Source organism: Pristis pectinata, chromosome 11 (genome assembly GCF_009764475.1).
Source record: "Pristis pectinata isolate sPriPec2 chromosome 11, sPriPec2.1.pri, whole genome shotgun sequence".
NCBI lineage: Eukaryota > Metazoa > Chordata > Chondrichthyes > Rhinopristiformes > Pristidae > Pristis > Pristis pectinata.
In genome coordinates, this window is record NC_067415.1 from 56,436,225 (window position 1) to 56,454,717 (window position 18,493).

Sequence of the window (18,493 nt, forward strand, 5' to 3'; positions counted from 1 at the left end):
TTTTTGTGCTGCACTTTAGAGATAGGAGTATGTTGCAGAAGTAGGGGATGTGGTTTTAAAGCTGATTAGTCATTACAGTGTGTGCTATGAAGAATTTCTGGCATTCATTATCAATCAAGAAGTTAAATGCTTCTGGAAAATGCACTTTTGTTGGAGTATTATTACATTGAATCTGGCAGCATATGGGACTTCTATAGTAATGTAAACACAAAGAAGAATCTTGTGTAACTAGTTAGACTCTGCAGAAGGTTTTCCTGGTAACTTTTTTTTCAGTTTCAAAATCAATAGCTATGGTTGTCCTTCTGCCTTGGATGTTAGAGTTCTCTTTTATAATGATTAATAACCCACAATCTTCTGTGTTTTCTTGTGAAGCCATTGCTTTTGCAGTGAATGTCAACCACTGGGGACATTTTTTCTTACACTTTTTTGGTATGTTACGGGTTAGAATTGTGAAATTTGTACCACATAGATCTATCTCTTTGTGTATTTACTGAGAGCTGGTGTAAATACTCAAGAAAAAAAAATCTGTTTAAATTAATAGATGTCAAGGAGTCGATACTATCAGCAAGGAGACCAACAGTGAAACCATTTCATTGAATTGATGAAACTAGCTATTAAGAGACCGAAAAATATCAATAGAATGACTGAAAATGCTGTTGATGATAGAGTAAAATAAACACTATCCCAGTGGTTGACAACAATAGTCAAAAGGTTCAAGATGTGGATAATTGCTTAATTGAAAGATAGAACACAATACCTCAAGCTTATAATATAAGCAGAAGATACTGTAAGTAAATAGTAGATCATGCAGCACCTGTGGAGAGAGAAACAGAGTAATTGTTTAATGATTGCCAGTTTTTTTAATATCTGGGAATCTCCTATCTTGAATTAGAGATTTCCATATAATACATAAAATTAAATGGATTTGTAAATGGGACACTGATCCATTTTTCGTCCAACATTAGTTTATTTTCTGATAAGCACGAAAGAAGGAAGGATAAACACAGAGTGATTGTAAATGCACGCAATAATTTTCTTAAGGTGCTGTAACTGAAAAAAAAGTACTGTATAAAACTGGAGCAATTTAATATCATTAATTCATTTTAACTTAAACTATATGAAACAAAACCAACTTCTATTTGTAACCCAAATTATTTTAAAATCAGGCATGGTAAGATTAAAATTTCAGTTACAGAGCTACGTCTTATCTCTAAAATCTCTTCTTTTTACAATTGTCAAGAAGTCTTGCATTGAGAAGAATCATGCCAAAGTCTACAGTTAAAGCATTAATAGTTAGTTTTTATTTCATTTTCTTTTCCAAGATGGAGAACACAAATATAAAAAAAAAGCATCAAGAAGAAATGTCTCTTCGTGCAACTTGGAAATATTGATCCATGTCATGGGTAAGGAACTTTACTTAGCTGACATAATATCTCCTGTTGGAAACTTTAAAAGTTACAATCCTCCTTTCTGATATGACTTGTTGCAATGGTTACACCAGCACTCCATGATATCTCCAAAAAGATATTTCATTTCTTACTATCTCTTAAAGTCCTAATTAATTAAAATCTGTCAACTTTTGTAAACCAGTAAGACTAAACAAGCTCTTGTTCCTTTCACTGTGAACCCCATGACTTTTTCCAAAGATCATAGATTACTGTAGGGTCAAGAAATGGAGTGGTTTTATTGGTTTACAAAGAAATGGCAGATACCATAACTTTCACAGAATAATAAAACAAAACTGACATATGACCCTTAACGGGAGTGTTAATTTCCTTGTAATGGATTATTCAGTTAAGCAATAAATGACAAAGTGAATAGCTTTAGCCATAGACAACAATAATCTTCTTCCTGGTTTTCCTCTTCTTCAGCTAATCAAGCTATTAAGCCAATATGAATCAAGGGTAGCTTGAAGCATCCACCTCAAAGAGCTCTTGGTCATCTAGAGACACAAAGGACTGCACATGCTGGAATCTAGATGAAAAACATGATGATGCTGGAAGAACTCAGCAGGCCAGGCAGCATCCGTGGAGAAAAGCAGACGATCGATGGTTCAGGTCAGGACCCTTCTTCAAAATATGACCAGGTTACCAGAATACAAGCTGTTGCTTTCAGAGCTCTATAAGCCTTTAAGTTGAAGAATGCTTTCCCATCATCCTGTTGCTCTTGCTTCACTTATATAACCTCCTCCCTGACCACAATACCTATAGCATTCCTATTTCATTGTGTAATTCATACTTTTGTACTCCACCAACTAATCTCTAACCTAACTTTCAACATATTAGTGATGTTGTATCAAAAACTATGCAGCCCAAAAGACAGAAAACAAGTGGATCACATGGCTGCAAAAGGCAGGAGGCCCTACTATGTAAGTTCCAAGACAATCCAATAACCTTTGTTCGTCCATTCGAATCAGTCAATTGCCATAATCACAATAAAGTAGGACACCTTGCATAGTTTCCAAAGGCAGGCAGAACATAAGAACTATTGACAGCTATTGTTCATTTATAGATTGCGGGCAGGGTAACAAATATGCAGAGCAAACTCAGGGGGATACCTTGAATACCACTGAAATAAATGAAGACATGGAAGAATGTATACTAAATGCTGCTTTCACCACAAACAGTAACAGAGAAAACTGCAGTGAATTTAGAACAGTCATTGAGATAAATGATCGGAGTATTGTGATGCATATTTCTACTGCCGCGGAGTGCTCTGTGAAGGAGACATGACATCGACAGGCACAACCTTAACCGGAATATGACTGACTAGGAGCAGTTCCTTACTGTGCATTCACTCCGGACAAGTGCTGAGAATACAAGGAGAGGTGATGTGTATGATTGCTCAGAATGATAGGGAAACTAAGCAGCTGATGATCATGGCGACAACACCCAGGAGCCAACATTATTTGGCAAGGACTGAAGCTCTTAAGGGAAGTGCATTCTGTTACCATGTCCAGTGTGGGAATAGGTAGGGAGCAAACAGGCAACTCACTTTTCCATCCAGAACTCCAAGCTCCATTGCTGATTTTGTACAATGAAGTGAAGATAAGGGGCAGGTGTCCAAGTAAAACTTCAATGGAGAGAGTTGGTAGGTGTGAGGTTCAAAAGAAACACTATAAAAGTGCTCAAAGGAAGGGTATAACTCTGGAAGAGTTGTGTACAATGGAAACAATGAGAAGTTCTATAAAATCAAATGAAGTAGGGAAGCAACTTCAGAACTTGAAGGACAAGTAGCCGTGAGCACTGAACCAGCACCAGAGGAACGTCTACAGATTATTAGAGGATAGAAAGACTGTTTGGGTATGGGGTTTGCTGAGGTAGTGTTGGCACTGGTGTTAATGTTCAGTTAATCTCAGCAATGAATGAAACATATATTGCAGCACAGTTTGAACGATTTCTTCGAGAATAGGGGATTTACTTCCAAGGATGCAGTATGGTAGAAAGTCTGGCTATGTATATTTTTGAGACCAAGTAACATTTGGAGAAGGCAGTTCAGTGAGACAGACTCTGGAATACCATTTGTGATGTCTGCTCAGCATGCAGTCACTCAGGCACAGCAGAACTGATGTTGAAGTGTTCTGATGAAGATGGAAACCACAGGAGAGGTCTCTATAAGGTTAGCACTGTCCATTGGACTAAGCACCTAAGTAGCAGCAGTAAAGAGCAGCAGAACAGAAAGAAGAAGATTTGGTGAAGAGAACACAAATTGGAGTACAAGCAAATTCCACAATCTAGAAAGGGGGCAAGGTTTCTCCAGGAGGGTACAAAGGAATAAAGGTGTCTGTCAAGATGTCAGTCGACATGAAACTGGACATACTAGTCACTGGAAGATCTTGAGGGAATGGTCCCTACAGGATAAGAGGCAGGCCAGAATGAAGTTGAGACACAGAATGACAGAGATCCGATGAGAGGCTTTTGGAAGATGATCCATTAGCATCATCTGCACCCAAACAGATGTATTGGTGCTGCTGGACACACCTGCATTGTTAAGAAGGCCTCAAATAATAGACACCACCAGTGATATGTTTAGATTTACTTATGTTTATAGATGTCTTTGGCAGTCCTTTGTGTACATAGGTTCTTGAATGTAACTATAAAGCTCTTGACTGATATGTTAACTCAGCAGTGTGTGGAAGCTCATAATGTAAATATGTTCACCTGTTTGTACAATGTTCATTCTTTTTAAGTGGTGTGGTTTCTGTACATTAGTTATTAAGTCCAACAGTAACTTTAAGGTTGGAGGCTGGCTATTACTTCGGGAGCTGTGTCATGTGGTTAACTATTCCACAATAAATCAACATGTTTTCTTCATGCACCTAATCTGAGAGAGTTATGTAACACTGCAAGGTATGAATACAAGAAATACACTATTTACTGCAACATTCACAGTGCAAATGCACAGGCATGCATTTTAAGCAACACTTCGTGACAACAAGGATGCAATTTCTACTCACTGAACTTCCCGCAGCCACTGGCAGTTTTCTTCACTGCAGTCACTGCAGGGTCTCAGCTCTAAAAGGGACACTCACTATATTGGCCCAGCAGGAGTAACAGCTGAAGTAAGAGGCCACGGAGGGAAGGAGATCAGCTCTGCTTTACTGACCAAAACCTTGCAAATCTAGTTGATGAAATCAATGTCAATCGGGAAGTGCGGTGCACTGGGGGGAGGGCAAGAAGGCTATCATCAGAAGAGGATGACACAAGGTGGTGGAAATCCTATATTCCAGAAATGATACTCTGGGGAGCTTGGAGTTAATCAAAGGAGAAATATCATGACCTCACAAGATCTGTTCAAGTGAGAGCTACAGTAACAGTACTCAGATATCCCCAAACCCGCTCCCAACCTATGCTCACTCACATTTGCTGACCCCCACAAATTCATTCATAGTCACCCATATCACCAACGGACCCCATAAACCCCCCAGCCTATCCACATTCAGCCACACCCATCATCACCCACATTCACAGACTTATACATGCAGTTGCTAGGAATTTAATTGATTGCCCACAAAACTGTTTGCCTGGATAGATCTGCACCGGACTCCTAATTAATGCCTCATAATCATAGTCCTCATTTGTTCTTCAGTGCAGAACTAGTGAGAGGTTATCCCCTTCTATGAATGGCCTCGTTTTGTCTCCTGCCTGATTACAGCCCACTACCATCTGGTGTATCTGCCCATACCATACAATCCTCTAACACACTCCCTTCTGCTCTCTGTTTCCTGGGTTACCAGGGTATAGGCCACAGTTCTGCAGAAATGGACAGATGCTCCCTTGGGTCAGACGCTCTTCCATCAGCATCACAGTGCTGCTCCGATGGAACGGAGGGTTAACTCCCAGGAAGACACTGAAGAATGTGGGCAGCTGGGAGGCGGGATATGTTGTCTGGATCTGGCATGGGTCTGCGGGTTGAAACAATGTGGATGTATTCTGTTGACAACAGGTCGGAACATGATTGGCTACTTGATCCCATGAGAGATCCATTGGTGTTGTGGATCCCAGCAGTGTTGATCCCCACCATGAGTTCTGCATTTCTCCTCCCGTCACAGCCCCTCAGGTAATATGCTCATATTTGCCCACAACCACCCTTCCTAGACTGCAGCTTCGAGCAACAGAACACAGTTGGAGCTGCAGTGAAAATGAACATTCAAGGTAAGAGCTCATTATGGTTAAACATAGAAACATAGAAAACCTACAGCACGATTCAGGTCCTTCGGCCGACAAAGCTGTGCCAAACATGTCCCTACCTTAGAAATTACTAGGCTTACCCATAGCCCTCTATTTTTCTCAGCTCCATGTACCTATTCAAAAGTCTCTTAAAAGACCCTATCGTATCCGCCTCCACCACCGCTGCCGGAAGCCCATTCCACGCATTCACCACTCTCTGAGTAAAAAACTTACCCCTGACTACACCTACTCCCCAGCACCTTAAACCTATGTCTTCTTGTGGCAACCATTTCAGCCCTGGGAAAAAGCCTCTGACTATCCACATGATCAATGCCTCTCATCATCTTATACACCTCTATCAGGTCCCCCCTCATCCTCCGTCGCTCCAAGGAGAAAATGCCGAGTTCACTCAACCTGTTTTCATAAGGCATGCTCCCCAATCCAGGCAGCATCCTTGTATATCTCCTCTGCACCCTTTCTACAGCTTCCACATCCTTCCTGTAGTGAAGTGACCAGAACTGAGCACAGTACTCCAAGTGGGGTCTGACCAGGGTCCTGTATAGCTGCAACATTACCTCTCAGCTCCTAAATTCAATTCCACGAATGATGAAAGGCAATACACCATATGCCTTCTTAACCACAGAGTTAACCTGTGCAGCTGCTTTGAGCGTCTTATGGACTCGGACCCCAAGATCCCTCTGATCCTCCACACTGCCAAGAGTCTTACCATTAATACTATACTCTGCCATCATATTTGACCTACCAAAATGAATCACTTCACACTTATCTGGGTTGAACTCCATCTGCCACTTCTCAGCCCAGCTTTGCATCCTATCTATGTCCCGCTGTAGCCTCTGACAGCCCTCCACACTATCCACAACACCTTCAAACTTTGTGTCATCCGCAAACTTACTAACCCATCCCTCCACTTCCTCATCCAGGTTGTTTATAAAAATCACAAAGAGTAAGGGTCCCAGCACAGATCCCTGAGGTACACCACTGGTCACCGACCTCCATGCAGAATATGACCCTTTAACAACCACTCTTTGCCTTCTGCGGGCTAGCCAGTTCTGGATCCACAAAGCAATGAGCCCTTGGATCCCATGCCTCCTTACTTTCTCAATAAGCCTTGCATGGGGTACCTTATCAAATGCCTTGCTAAAATCCATATACACTACACCTACTGCTCTCCCTTCATTGATGTGTTTAGTCACATCCTCAAAAAATTCAATCAGGCTCGTAAGGCAGGACCTGCCCTTGACGAAGCCATGCTGACTATTCCTAATCATATTATACCTCTCCAAATGTTCATAAATCCTGCCTTTCAGGATCTTCTCCATCAACTTACCAACCAAATGGTTGTTCAACTCAGCCATCTGGAGACCCTCCAATTAAAAGGAGACCACCTACAAGCAGCTGTCTGACTGCAGCCAGAGGTGGAGAGAGTGGTAGGTGGGGGAGGGGTGTGGGGTGTGGTGTCATAGTGTTCAATCTTCCAGGTCATACTGGATGGTACTGAAGAGACAGGCACTGAAGTGAAAATTGATAAGCAATGTAAACAGCTTAAGTTTCAGTTCAGCTTTATAATGTTTATTTCTATGGTAATTAAAATTAATTTAGCAAGGCTTGAAAGTTTCTGACTAGAGTAATGAAAACTTAACTGGGGCTTTGTACAGCAGACCCCAGAAGGATACACTGTCATCATTAAAATATTTCCTGGCAAGAAATGATTAACACTTTGAGTGATTATCCCAGACAAAAATTGAACCTAGATCTAGGACAACTCTTTCTGAATTCTGCCCTCTTCCCTTCCAGTCCTGATGAAGGGTCTCGGCCTAAAACTTCGACTGTTTATTTCCCTCCATGGATGCTGCCTGACCTGCTGATTTTCTCCAGCACTTTTTGTATATTGCTGCAGATTCCAGCATCTGCAGAATTTTTTGTGTCTAGGACAACATTTTGCTTTCTCCATGAAGGCAAACAGACCATTGTTGTGGAAATCACATCCAATAACTGCCTAGTGATCAATGCCATAAGGATGAACTGCATATGTGCTTTCTGTCTTTATGTAATGTTCTTATAATGCTGTGACTCAAGTATTGTTTATTACCAATCACACTGTTCATTAGCTCCATATGGAAAATGAAGCTTTTGCAAGCCTCCTCATGAAATGGCCAAAGCAATGTTAAGTTGGATGTGAACATCAAACAGAGAAAAATGCCAAAAACACTCAGCAGGTCAGGCCACATGTGGAAAAAGAAACAAATCTATTGTTTCATGTTGAAGACCCTTCATCAGAACTGGGAAAGAGAGAAAATTTAGTTTTCAATTGCAGAAAGTGTAAGAAAGGAACAAAAGTTTTGAGACAAGACAGTTAGAGAGTGAGAATACAAATAAAGGACTGAGGAATGTAGTGAACTGCAGAACTTTAGCACATGTCCAGAAGGTCAGGTTATTCTAATAGAGAAAAACTGAGCCAATATCACAGATGGATGATTTACAGCAGAAATGGCCTGTTCTGACACAAAGAGAGATAGTGAGTTAATGGAAGTTATAGAATTCAGTATTGAGTACTGAAAGTTGCAAGGTTTGCAGATGAAAAATAAGACACCCTTTCTCAAGTGTATGTTGGGCATTGTTATAACAGTCAAGTTGTTGTGTGTTGCTTCAGATTCCAGCACCTGCAGTCTCTTGTGTCTCCGTTGTTGTAACAGTGCTGAAAGCCATAGACAGTTGGGTCAGAGGAAGCTCGGAGTCCTCCCTGTGGACTGAATGAAGGGTGCTCTGCAAAGCGGTCACCCAATCAATCGGCAAGCTACTGAAGAGCCAGGCGCTGAAGTTAGATAGTCAGTAGACATTTAAATTTACAAACACTGGATCTTAGATGTTTGAACATAATCAGTAGACATTTAAATCTACAAACACTGGATCTCAGATATTTGAACAATGTCAAAGCAGACCAATTGAATGTTAATGTTTCTGCTTCCATATAGCCTCATCCACTATATAGTCCACAATAAAACCTATGTTATCCTCAAAGCACTATATGGGCAATGAATCAATAATGTCCATTCAAGAGAATCTAAATGCAGTGCTGTGGCATCAGTATTTTTTTATTTTCACAGTGCCCCATATGGAGCACAATAGCTTTGGGTGCTTAACTAGACTGAGTCCATTAATCAGAATGTTATTGTCCAGAGTGAATCAGCTTCCCAGAGATCCTGCACAACTTAGATATCATTCAGTTCATGAGAAAAATGTAATCAATGATGGGACTGGACTTTGAACTAGATCAATTGTGCCCATTATGTTGTTAGCTGCCACTAACAAAAACAATTATTTTAAGGAGATCTCAAGTTGACAATTATAGTTCAGGAAGGACATTTCTATTGGTGATTGAATGGCTGGCTGTATTGGTAAATATTGAAGATCCCTTGATGGAAGTGCTCTATCCCACTGAGACAAGTGCCTTTGTCAATACAAGTGCCAATTGACCACAGCTGCTGTAAGTTGTCTCTTATGTGCCTCCCATGGATCTTGTTATATAATCCCCTCAGCCAAGTGATGCTCTTTCTTGCTCATTACGTATGCTGTCCCAATCTAGAGATAGTGGTTGAGAGAGCTTTGTGGACATAAGGCAGCTGAAGGCATAATTGAGATACTGCAGTCAGCCATCTGATGCGTAGTGACAGGTCATTATTCCTTGGTTATCCTGCATCATTGTGCATTCTCACTTCTACCTTCATGTGAATGGGACAATACCTAGGTCCTTTTCTTGTTTTAACTTTGCTATCTGCCTATTGTTAATCATTGGATGAAATTCTGCAGTACATCCAATGGTGTTCCTAATAGAGGAGGTCGTCACAAAGTGTTTCCCATATCAGGTGATTCTTTAAAATAATGATATACCCTAATATCATTGCCAGATGTAGTCTGCCTCCTGTGGTGAGCTACATAATCAGTATGTCCTGGAGCTCAAGCCTGATTCTTACTCTACTCCTCTTCCTCCTCAGGCTCATCGCTCTCCTGTTCTGTATGGTCTTCCTCTTGCAGTGGTGTTTCCTTTCCTGGCTGTAATAAGTCAGACTAAGGCTGAGCTTTCCTGTTAATGATATCATGCAGGATGCAGTAGGCAATAGGATCTGTTTGGGTGCAGATTGTTCCTGCAATGGTGCAAATAATGGAATCCTGTCAGGAGAAGTCTGATGGCATTCTGTACTCTGATCTGGCTGTGCTCTGAATTTCATTGAAGGAATACACTGCAGGACTTGATGGCGTACATTTGTAGATCTTATCACTCAAGATTCACCCCTCTGGAGAATGCTTTCTGTGAAATATATATGTGGCAAATGGACCCTCTTGGATTGAAGGAGTTGACTGAACTTCTAGAATACACTGCAATGGCCATGAGAAAAATCCTCATGGTCCACAATAACTTGCAAGTTAAAGCTATCATAATTAATGAAGAGTTTCTGGTGCTGAAGGGGAGCCTGGATCATGACATAAGTCCAGAATCAAGTGGTTGCAATCACCTTCTGCTGAGGGTTATGGCCATTTTTATTGCATGGTGTTTTAAAAAAAAGCAATGCAATGTAATTTGTTTTCTAGGCACATACATCTCCCAGTCTACTGCACCTCCATTTTTTGTAAGATCTCTCCCACCTTTTGTTGATGAGGTCTGTCTGCTTGCTCTTCAGGTGCAGGTACAGGTTTTGGACCAAAATATTTTTTAAAACCTTGCACTTAGATTTCCCAGTTTACTGTGGTCAGTTTCTATCTCATCCCTTCAAAGTAAGCCTCACCAAAACTTAGGATGTTTATTTGAGTCTCACCCTTCCACCTCTCAAATGTAATGTCAAATTCATTAATCTTGTGGTAACAATTAACTAGATGTCCCTCATACAATTAGTTAGATGTCCCTCATACCTATGGTCACACATTGTTCACATCACCCCTCGTGTGCTACCTACTATCTGTTTAAGCAATATTGTGAAGCCTGGAACCCACCTAAACAAAAGAAGAACTGGACTTTCTGGAGCAAAAGTAACCCCCATCAGAGAAAAAAACATTTATAAAAGAACAAATCGTGTGCCATCTTCTTCTCTGTGATGAGATATTTGCAGCCTATTTTGGTAAATGTTTACACAATCACTTATTTTGCCACACACACAAAATGCTGGAGGAACTCAGCAGGTCAGGCAGCATCTACGGAGGGAAATAAACAGTCGATGTTTCGGGTCGAGACCCTTCGTCAGAGCTGGAAAGGAAGAGGGCAGAAGCCAGAATAAAAAGGTTGGGGGAGGGGCGGAGCACTAGCTGGCAGGTGATAGGTGAGTCCAAGTGAGAGGAGGAATGTAGGTGGGCCAGGGAGGAGGGATGAAAGGGAATGATATAAGAAGCTGACAGGTGATAGGTGGAAGAAGCAAAGGTCTGTAGGAGAGGGCAGTGGACCAAGGAATAAAGGGAAGGAGGTGGGGAACCAACGGGGGTGGTGGGCAGGTCATGAGGGCAGGGGAGGGGAAAGAAAAGGGGTGAGTGAGTCCCTTTTCTTTCCCCTGCCCTGCCCTCATGACCGGAGGGGTGGGGGGGTGGGGGGAGGGGGGGTGAAAAGAAGAGAAAACAAAAAGGAGGAGTTACTGGAAGTTAGTGAAATTGATGATGAGGCCACCAGGTTGGAGACTACCAAGACAGAATATGAGGTGTTGTTCCTCCAACCTGTGTCTGGCCTCAACATGGCAGTAGAGGAGGCCGTGAACCGACATATCAGTATGGGAATGAGAAGTGGAATTGAAGTGGGTGGCCACCAGGAGATCCTGGCTGTTGCGGCGGACGGAGTGAAGGTGTTCGATGAAGTGGTCACCCAATCTGCGTCAGGTCTCACTGATGTACAGGAAGCTGCACCGAAAACAGCAGATGCAATAAATGACACCCTCAGATTCACAGGTGAAGGACTATCTCACCTGCAAGGACAGTCCAGGGCCCTGAATGGTGGTGAGGGAAGAGGTGTAGGGACAGGTGTAGCACTTAGTGCAGTTGCAGGGTTAAGTGCCGGGAGGGTCATCTGCAGGGAAGGATGAGTGGACAAGGGAATCATGGAGACAGTGTTCTCTGCAGAAAGTGGAGGGGCGGGGAGAGGGGAAGATGTGCCCGGTGGTGGGATCCCATTGGAGATAGTGGAAGTTGTAGAGAATGAGTTGTTGGATGTGGAGGCTCATGGGGTGGTGGGTAAGGACAATAGGAACCCTATAGTTTTATGACAGGGAGGTGGATGGGGTGAGGGCAGATGTACGGGAAATGGAGGAGATGCAGGTGAGGGTTGCATTAATAGTGGTGGAAGGGAAACCCCGCTTACTGAAAATAGAGGATATCTCAGATGTCCTGGAATGGAAAACTCATCATGAGAACATATACAGCGATGAGGAGGAACAAATGTGCTCCTCACCCTCCCCCAACCTTCTTATTCTGGCTTCAGCCCTCTTCCTTTCCAGTCATGATGAAGGGTGTCAACTCGAGATGTTGACTGCTTATTTCCCTCCATAGATGCTGCCTAACCTGCTGAGTTCCTCCAGCATTTCGTCTTAGTTGTTCCAGATTCCAGAATCTGTCAAATCTCTTGTGTCTCTGTCTTACTTATTTTGCCAATGTTGTTCAAGTGAAATATGAAGTATGTCAACTACAGGGTTTCACAACACTATTATAACCACAAGGCAGGCAGGTAGATTTTTCCAGCTTGGTATATCAAAAAGCATTCTTGTTTTCTCTCTCCTGAGACATCCAAGTGAGATGGGTTACTGGGCAGTTGGTTCGCATCCTTGAGCAGTTCCATCAGTTTTAATGGCAGGTGATGTATTAGGCCATCCTAAAGTTTGCTAACATAAGAAGGACCATGATTGATCAGAATATAACAGTATGCAATCTGTAATAACTGAACTTGCTGGAATAAGTCAGCAGGTCAAGAAGCAGTCAGAACTGAGTTCTGAGGAAGATTATTGACTTAAAATATTGGGGTAGAAATTTATTTAGCCACTTGCATTAAAGGCTTATGTAGAGCAGTAACCATGCATTTCACTGATTTCTTGCATCTGGTTCTAGTGACTTCAATCAATGTGAATTTTGCAAATGGAATAAGGAAATACCATGAATATTATACTTAATGTTTGGCACATGATCAGAGCAGCAATATTATTTTCATGTACCAAAAGTGAGATTTTTCTAACAGTAATTTTATCATTTTCTTCAATGTGCTAATGACAATTCCATGTACTACCAACAGGAAGTTAAATAAAATGGCCATTACTTTCAGTGGACTTAACATGTCTGATCATGCAAGTGCAGGACTGATGTTCCCATATTATAATTGTTCACAATATGAAAGGCACAATTCAATTCACACTTGCATCAAAATTTGAGTGACTACAGACAGATAAATTCTCCGAACAGTCATTTATTCCAAGCAAGCAAATGAAATCAGTCTTAAGCGTAAGCTGTTGATTATTGTTGATCTTTTTGTTTTCACATACTAAGATTCTTAGTTTAAAATCTCTTTTTCAATTGCTTGAAGAATTGTAAAAGAACTTGAATGCATATTCTGTCTTTCATGACCGCAGATCATCTCAGATTACTTTCTATCCGATTATTACATTTTTCAAAAGTGCAGTCACTGTTGATACTTGGGGGAACAGTCATGGGAATCTGTACACAGCAAGAGCCCAGGGGAGGGGGTGGCACAGAAGCAAACACTACAAAACTATGAAAAGGAGACACTGCCTGTGAATCAATGACTATCTTGGATCCCATGGCTGTGAAACAGGCTGTCTAATTAAAGCTTAAGCCTTAACTCTACTGTATGGTCTGCTTCAGTCTGAGAGGCTGGACTATTATTCTTTGGCCTCAAGTGCACAGAAGTTTGCCCAAGTCACAACAAAGTATACTGTTTGATGTCACCACCTTTTTCTGTTAGTGTTTGAGCCTACGTCCATCACATACCTAGAGGACCTGATCAAGTTTATGGAAGTGTACTCTGCAGAGCTTTTAGACAAAATTTATTCACATAGCACATAAGACTGTTGCTCTACAATAGACAATTTCTACCCAATCCATTTTAGTGGATGAATATTGAGCAGAACTTCAAAATCATACGACACAGAAACTGGCTCTTCAGGCCATCACATCCATGCTGACCTTTCTGCCCACCTGTGGTAACTCCATTTGCCCCATCAGGACTGTATCCTTCTACACCTTGCCGATTTAAGTGTCTGTCTAAATGCGTCTTAAACGTAGTGATTGCATCTGATTCTAGCACTCGCTCTGGCAGAGAGTTACAGATATCAACCCCTCCCTGTTTAAAAAAAACTTACCCCTCAGATCCCCTTTCAAACACCTTCTCCTCACCTTAAAGCTAAGCCCTCTTGCTTTTGATACCCCTATCAGGGAAAAAAAAGATTCTGACTATCAACCATAACTATTCCTCTCATAATCTTACCTCCTTCTATCAGGTCACCCCTTAACCTCCTTTGCTCCAGTCCTGTCCATCCAATCATTCCCCATAACTAATGTCCTCCAATCCAACAACGTCCTGGTGAACCTCCTCTACACTCTCTCCAGTGCAATCACATAATCAAATTCCAAAATTTCCATTAATTTTTTTAACTAAATGCACGTCCAACTGAAAGACCAGAGCTGCCTCACTCTGATGGCACCTCTGACAATGCAGCACTACAATGGCGTTACAATACAGTATATGATAATTTCTTTTAAAAATCCCAATACATTTCCTTGGCTTGAGAATAAAACCAGCTGCAGAATGCTGAGGAGGCATCGAATGGGAATTCATCTGTGGGGTGCTGCCCTTTTCCCCACTGTGCATTTGAAGATTGATCTTTTCCAGAGTGGAATGCCTTTTGTACGAAATTGTAGCTAGAAAATCAGCTCTCCAGAGATAAGACCTGACAATTGCCATTGCAGTGCACGAAGAGCCATTTTGCTCCTTATCATGGGCATGAACTGATGTTAATTCTTATGCAACATTCTTTGGGAGAACAACCTGGATAAACCAGGTCACATTACACCAAATCACATCAGTCATTGGTCAGTCTGAGCAGTTGTTCAGTTCAACCCCTCTCACCCCTTTCTCTCACCAGCCCAGCCCCCCGAACACCCCTTCCCCCCACCCTTCCTCATCTAGCCGCAACTCTAACCTCTGCCGAGTGTTACCATCCCCCCGACCTCCCCCTCTCTGAGGCTGAGCGGTCTGTTCTCAGCAAAGGCCTCACCTTCATACCTCTGTGACCCCACCTCAACGAATTCCGAGCCCGGCACGATGCCAATCTCTTTTTCCACTGCCTCTACCTCTGTGCCTTCTTCTTCAGTAAGGGTCCTCTCCCCCTTCTAATGACCTGTTCTCCCGCCTCCAGCCCTCTTCCTCCCCCTGGACTCCCCCACTGGGCCTGTTACCTTCCCTGGACCTATTCAAAGCCAACTGTTGGCGAGACATAACCGTCTTGACTTTTCTGCCCCCCTCACCTATTCCAACCTCACCCCTTCTGAATGCCCTGCTCTCTACTCCCTCCGCACCAACCCTGACATCTCCCTCCTATATATTGGGCTTCCCCCTTTTCCTGTCTTCAGTCCTAAAGAAGGGTCCTGACCTGAAACGTTGACTGCCTGCTGTTTTCCATGGATGCTGCCTGGCCTGCTGAGTTCCTCCAGCATCATATTGTTTTTCATTCCGTTGTTCAGTTTATCAGGCCACTTGGAAATCCCTTGTATGGACTTTTGCGATCTACCGCATAGGACAGTGGAGGGCAACTGCTGATTTTTTGAGCACTGCTACTTTTAACCACAAAGACTATGTCAGGTCTATTGCCATTTCTACACCTAAAGCCTTTTTACATTGGTGCCTCTTTTGTAGTCCCATTCAATTTGCTGCATAAATTGCAGGACAGTGGAAGGAGGCAGGGTCTCTCTAACATCTGTGCAGCAGCTCCAACTCATGCCTGGAGTCCCAGCTGGCAGGATGCTGGAAGGGTTCATATCCACAGATCCTGTATCCACAGTGAGTATAGGGGGACATGCCCCAGTCTCAACCTTTCCTAGGAGCCATGTCTCTGGAGGGTGAGGCCTTTAAAGTCAGTATTATCAGAGACTTGCAACCTTCTGCAGTTCTGGCCACTCAACCTGTGCCTGCACTGCCCTGCCTGTAAAGGGCAATGCCAAAATCACTCCGAACTTCCTAACATCCTGATCACTCCGGGCGGCAGTGGCTGAACAATACCGCAATACCATTTCTCTGCAGTTCTGCAGTGAATGGAAAACTGAGGTCACTGATGTTCCACACCCAAAGAAATTACCCTTCTCCTTCTGTGCAGACCACAGGGCTGAGTGGCTGGGCAGATTTGCCAGTATTGTGAGCTTCTCAAAGGTTCAGGCCATAACAAGCTCTTCATTAATCACAAACAACATCACTTCCTGAATGTACAAGTTGTGGACAGCCAACAGATGACTTTTCTCATACTCCATGCCAGCTACTTCAGAAGCTTATATGACCTTATTCCTAAGCAGTGTGGGTTGCTTCCCCTGTTTAAGGCACTGTATCATCCAGAGAACCAGATCTTGGGGGATAAAAGGGCAATCCCTTGGCTTCAGATTCCTGTCTGTGTTTGTGTCCTGCAGGTGAGTGCTTTTCCGGTGAGAAGCTTGGGTCCATCAGCAGTCTTGTATGGAATCCCACTGACCTTCTTGCAATGCAGTTCTACTGTGTGCACCAATCCAGGGGCACCATCCAGCATTCAACAGACCAGGTTTAATGCTTTCATCATTATCTGCTACATCCTGCACAAATAATCCAACAGGAGAGCTCAGCCCCACTCTGAGGGCCTCTGGTAGGAGGTCGAGGAGGAGAAAGAGCAGCATCAGGTACATCAGGTGGTGGGCAGCTTTGAAGAGAGCTCCTCACTGGATGTACTGTCGGATTGTTTCTAATTGTCCACTGATTCCCCTGAGGATACTGCTCCATTCTTCCCTTAAACTCCATTTGGAAGCAAAGGCTAAGTGAAAACTTTCAAGTATTCAGGAAGATAACATAAAACTGATATGATTCGTGAGGAAGAGCTTCTACTAAGGGACCCATTATTATTAAGTTCCTTTGTGACAAGAAGGAAAATTACTGCGCTTTGTGGCTAAGACAATTAGGGGCAAGTTTGCATCTCAACTGCATTGAGAAATTCCTCATCCTTCAAATTTTTCTGAGCCTCATCATGTTCAAGGAGCACAAGACCGCATTTTATGCTCCCACTGTGTTGGTTATAGTGGCCCTTCAGTAAAGAGAGTTCATTTTTATTTCCATCAAGGATTTGACAGACTTCAATCAAATGCATTTATTAAGGATTATTTAAGGCAATGGTAGTAATTGATATTTCAGTATCTGTGATTTCCACGGAATCAATGCAAATGGCAATAAAGATCTTCATGAAAATTGTCTTCTGTATTTCTGTGCCAATTCTTAGCACATTGTCCACCTGCTTAAACACGTACTTGTACAACATCAGGAGGAGCAATAGTTAATGTGATCATTTGATGGAGCTCTGAGCTGAGGAAGTTTGTGTTGTCCAAAAGCTTTTGGACATCTTTAGTGGCATTTAAATTACTTATGTTACATCTCAGACCAAGGCAGAGTAAGCAACTGGAACAGCAAGTAAATGCAGTTCAGAAATCATGCATATCAACGTGCCTGGAAATATTCATTCAGACCTGTGGGTGCCCTCATCAGTGAGGATCACAGACAGACTGGAAGCTTTCTGCATTGTTATGCAACAAAGGCTTGAAGAATGAACAAGCTAGGAAAGAAACTCAGTGCAGTGCACCATCTCACATTGGACTTTTAGTATCATGGCTGTAGACCTCACTATTTGCAGAAAATGAACTGGATCTCCTGATAAGCACAATTCCTCCATGAATGGGCCTTGCTGTATATTACCCTTAATATACAGCAATACCTCCTTACAGACCAAACAATAGGTTTGGAGCAACACAAAATGTGCTGGAGGAACTCAATGAGTCAGGCAGCATCTATGGAGGAAAATGGACAGTCGATGTTTCAGGTCGAGACCCTTCATCTGGGCTGCAGGAGATGGCCTGTACAAAAAGGTGGAAGGTAGGGGTGGAGCAGGTGATAAGTGGATCCGGGTGAGGGGGGGTAATTGGCAGATGAGGGCGGGAATGATGTCAGAAGCTGGGAGTTGATGAGTGGAAGTGACAAAGGGCTGAAGATGATGGAATATCATAGGAGAGGATTGTGGAGCGTGGAATAAGAGGAGGGAGGTGGTGAGGGAAACCAGTGGGAGGAATCAAACAGTAGGTTTGATTGCCTTCTACAGAATCAGCATAAATGAACAAAATCAAAATTAATTCATTCATCAGCAATAGATCAAGAACAGGGTAGGAGACATTCACCATGTGGTCCCTCTGAATGGTACACTGGAATTTATGGCTAAGTCTATCAAGGGCAAATCTGCATCTCCCTATCATTGACAATCTGGACACACCTGCCACATGACTCCCAATAATGCTAGAATACTTGCATCTCTTTGATGAAGGAGAATGGAAAAGTGCCCTCGGTACCGGTGGTTTACCATGGCGTCTTTGTTTTCAATGCCTTAAACAACTGAGGGACTGATCAAAGTTCCAATCAGGGACAGCATTTTAGAATGCATTATTCATCTCTCATAAGGCTTTACAGTCTCTATATTTCTATCTCCCCTTGAATTTTTGGTGTTTGAACAATTGAATGTTTTTAATTATCAAATATCAGAAATTATAAATAAAAA

The 18,493-nt window shown here is 42.5% G+C and overlaps 1 long non-coding RNA gene across 2 annotated transcripts in view; it reads left to right on the forward strand.

Annotated features, from left to right (window-relative positions):
- LOC127576288 (uncharacterized) overlaps positions 1-18,493 on the forward strand; it is a 51,101-nt gene that overhangs the window by 5,916 nt on the left and 26,692 nt on the right. For both annotated transcript variants that reach the window (XR_007957207.1, XR_007957208.1), the window contains exons 2-3: positions 1,323-1,403; positions 1,872-2,057. This is a non-coding gene — a long non-coding RNA (uncharacterized LOC127576288). The remainder of the gene's footprint in view (positions 1-1,322; positions 1,404-1,871; positions 2,058-18,493) is intronic.